Source organism: Penaeus monodon, chromosome 26, assembly GCF_015228065.2.
Source record: "Penaeus monodon isolate SGIC_2016 chromosome 26, NSTDA_Pmon_1, whole genome shotgun sequence".
NCBI lineage: Eukaryota > Metazoa > Arthropoda > Malacostraca > Decapoda > Penaeidae > Penaeus > Penaeus monodon.
The window spans coordinates 19337639-19342020 of NC_051411.1; positions in this window are offsets into that span (position 1 = coordinate 19337639).

The following is a 4382-nucleotide window of genomic DNA, read 5'->3' on the forward strand; positions in this document are numbered from 1 at the left end:
GTTAGTGTTTCCAGTGCTAGAAAGCGGAATGTAAGTGCTAGAGAGCGGAATGTCAGTGTTCCCAGTGCTAAGATAGCGGAATGTAAGTGCTAGAGAGCGTAATGTCATGTTTCACATGCTAAGAACGCGGAATGGTCCAGTGGTTTCCGTGCTAAGAGAGCGGAATGTCAGTGTTTCCAATGCTAAGGACGCGAATGTCAGTGTTTCCAGCTAAGAGGAGCGGAAATGTCAGTGTTTTCCAATGCAAGAGTAGCGTAATGTCCGGTTTCCTCCATTGCTTGAGTAAAGCGGCATGTCATTGTTTCCAGTTCTGAGAAAGCGGAATGTCAGTGTTTTTCCAGTGCTAAGAAAGCGGAATGTAAGTGCTAAGAGAGCGGATGGTCCAGTGTTTATCAGTGCTAAGAAGCGGAATGGTCAGTGTTTCCCCCATGCCTAAGAAAGCGGAATGTAAAGTGCTAAGAGAGCGGACTGTCAGTGTTTCCAGTGGCTAAGAGAGCGGAATGTAAGTGCTAAGAGAGCGCAATGTCAGTGTTTCCGAGTGCTAAGAAGCGGAATGTCAGTGTTTTTTTCCAGTGCTAAGAAGCGGACTTAAGTTCTAAGAGAGCGGAATGGTCAGTGTTTTTCCAGTGCTAGAGAGCGGAATGTCCCAGTGTTTCCCGTCTAAGAAAGGCGGATGTCAGTGTTGTCCAGTGCTAAAGAGCGGATGTCAGTGTTTCCATGCTCACGAAAGCGGATTCATGTTTCCCAGTGCTAAGAAGCGGCAGTAAAGTGCTAAGATAGCGGATGTCCATGTTTTCCAGTGGCTACGTAAAGCGAATTGTCAGTGTTTCCAATGCTAAGAGAAGCTGAAATGTCAGTGTTTCCAGTGCTAAGAAAGGTGGAATGTCAGTGTTTCCAGTGCTAAGAAAGTGGAATGTCAGTGTTTCCAGTGCTACGAAAGCAGGGGGGGGGGGGGGGGATGTAAGTGCTAAGAGAGCGGAATGTCATTGTTTCCAGGCTAAGAAAGCGGATGTAAGTGCTAAGACGAGCGGAATTGTCAGTGTTTTCCCCAGTGCTAAGAAAGCGGAATGTCAGTGCTAAGAGAGCGGAATGTCATTGTTTCCATTGCTAAAAGTGAATGTCAGTGTTTTCCAGTGCTAGAAAGTGGAATGTCCAGTGTTTCCAGTGGCTATAAAGCGGAATGTAGTGCTAAGAGAAAGCGAATGTCATGTGTTTTTCCAGTGCTAAAGAGACGGAATGTCCAGTGTTTCCAGTGCTAAAGAAAGCGGAATGTACAGTGTTTTCCGTGCTAATGAACGCGGAATGTCAGTGTTTCCAGTGATAAGAGAGCGGAATGTTCAGTTTTCCATTGCTTAAGAGAGCGGAATGTCCCAGTGTTTCCAGTGTTAAGAGAGCGGAATGTAAGTGTTTCCAGTACTAATAAAGCGGAATGTCAGTGTTTCCAGTGCTAAAAGCGAATGTCAGTGTTTTCCAGTGCTAAAAGCGAAATGTCGATGTTTTCCAGTACTAAGAAGCGGAATGTCAGTGTTTCCATAACTAATAAAGCGGACTGTCAGTGTTTCCAGTACTAAGAGAGCGAAATGTCAGTGTTTTTCCAGTGCTAAAAGCGATGGTCCATGTTTCCAGTGTTCTACAAATGATACGTCAGTGTTTCCAGTGTTCTGATAGGCGGAATTTCAGTGTTTCCAATGTTCTGAAAGGAGAATGTCATTGTTTCCCGTATTCGTAAAGTGGTATGTCAGTGTTCCAGTGTTCCTGAAAGTGGAATGCCGAGTGTTTCCTCTATTCTGGAAGCAGAATGTCCAGTGTTTCCAGTGTTCTGAAAGTGGAATGTCATTTTTGTCCAGTGTTTTGAACGGAATTCAGTGTTTCCAGTAACTACTAAAGCGGAAGTTATTGTTTTCCAGTGTTTTGAAAAGTGGAATGTCAGTGTTTTTCCCAGTGTTTTGAAAAGCGGATGTCAGTGTTTTCCCAGTGCTCTGAGAGCGGAATGTCGGTGTACCCAGTGTTTTTTAAAAGGGAAGTGTCAGTGTTTCCAGTGTTCTACAAATGGAATGTCAGTGTTTCCAGTGTTCTGAAAGCGGAATGTCAGTGTTTACAGTGTTCTGCAACGACACTGGAAACACTGACATTCCGCTTTCTTAACACTGGAAACACTGACATTCCGCTTTCTGAACACTGGAAACACTGACATTCCGCTTTCTGAACGCTGTAAACACTGACTTTCCGCTTTCTGAACACTGGAAACACTGACATTCCGCTTTCTGAACACAGGAAACACTGACTTTCCGCTTTCTGAACACTGGAAACACTGACATTCCGCTTTCTGAACACTGGAAACACTGACATTCCGCTTTCTGAATGCTGGAAAGACTGACATTCCGCTCTCTTAGCACTGGAAACACTGACATTCCGCTCTCTTAGTGCTGGAAACACTGACATTCTGCTTTCTGAGTACTGGAAACACTGACATTCCGCTTTCTGAGTACTGGAAACACTGACATTCCGCTTTCTGAGTACTGGAAACACTGACATTCCGCGCTCTTAGTACTGGAAACACTGACATTCCGCTTTCTTAGCACTGGAAACACTGACATTCCGCTTTCTGAGTACTGGAAACACTGACATTCCGCTTTCTGAGTACTGGAAACACTGACATTCCGCTTTCTGAGTACTGGAAACACTGACATTCCGCGCTCTTAGTACTGGAAACACTGACATTCCGCTTTCTGAGTACGGAGAACACGTCCTCTCAACCGGACGGATTCTGATGCCTTCCAGCAGTGCTGCAAGGACTGTGGCAGGTATGGTCACCATCCGAGTGCATGTCCTAAGGCTAAGGAAGTGGTACAGGCGGAAAACTCGGACAGGCTGGAGAAGGGGGCCGAAACTCAGCCGTCCTCGGTTCCCGGGCCCCGACTTGGGTAAGCTGCCGTCGAACCAGCACGATGCAGGTGGAGGGCTCAGTAGATGGGAAGCCATGCCGCCTGACAGTGGACACTGGGGCTGAGAGGTGTGGCTGTATGGTGTCACGGGGCATTGTGTGCAGCTCAAGGGGCCAGTGGAGGCTCGTATTGGCATGGGCAGCAAGGTGCAGCGGATGCCGGTGTATGTGGCCGATCTGGACGAGCACTGCTTGCTGAGCCTTGACTACCTGACACAGAGTAAGGCGTGTGTCGACCTTGGACGGAAGCTGGTGAGGGTGCACGGTGAAGAGGTGCCCTTGCTTCCAGATTTTGGCTGTGCAGAGGTAGTTACGGCTGAGCAACTGCACCTTGCCCCCAGGACAGAGTCTAGAATCCGGTGTCGACTGTCAAGAGTGATGCCTGGAGTAAAGGGCCTCATGGAGCCCATCCAAAACCTGCAGCTGGCTGATGGCGTAGCAGTTGGGCAGAGCCTTGTTGGACCAGGGGAGGGGTTAGTTACAGTGTTGGTAGCTAACTTCTCCGATAAGGCCCAGAAGGTGCCAGCTGGTGCAAAGCTGGGCACTTGTGAGGAAGTGGAGCGTCCAGAAGAGTCGTCGGGGAACGAGGAGTTGGTTGGTGTGGGGCTGTTGCCTGAATTCCTCAAGGACTTGGCGCACCGGAGCGCCGCTAACCTGACGGAGGCACAGACAGAGAAGATGCGCCACACCCTAGCTCAGTATGCAGATGTGTTTGGCAGGGGTGACTTGGACCTGGGCCGCACAGGATCGGTAAAGCACCGCATTAACACCGGAAGTAGTTTGCCCATCAAGAGCCCCCCCCCCCAATGTATTGCACCAACCAGGCGAAAAGAGATGCAGCACACTGTCAATGAGCTGGCAGCGCAGGGGGTGATTGAACGGTCAGATAGTCCATGGTCATCAGCGGTAGTCCTGGTGAAGAAAAAGGACGGTACACAACGCTTCTGTGTGGACTACCGGGCGCTGAATGACATGACTATCAAGAACTCATACCCCTTGCCGATAATTGATGACACACTCGATGTATTGGTGGTGGTTCTCCACACTTGACCTGAAGTCGGGTTATCACCAGGTGGAGATGGCAGAAGAGGACAAGCCAAAGACTGCCTTTTCCTTCGGGCAAGGCCTATGGCAATTCAACGTCATGCCCTTTGGTCTCTGCAATGCCGTTGCTTGTTTCTAGTGTCTGATGGAGAGGGTATTGGATGGCTTGCAGTGGAAGACGGCGCTTGTCTACATTGATGACGTCATCGTCTTCGGGATCACCTTCGAGGAGGAGCTGGAGTGGCTGGAGGAAGTACTACAGTGGTTGAGGAAGGCCAACCTCAAACTCAGCCCCAAGAAATGCTCGATGTTCCAGCATGAGGTGCCATTTCTGGGGCATGTAGCCAGCCAAGACGGTGTGCGCACCGACCCACAGACACATACTACATACTAC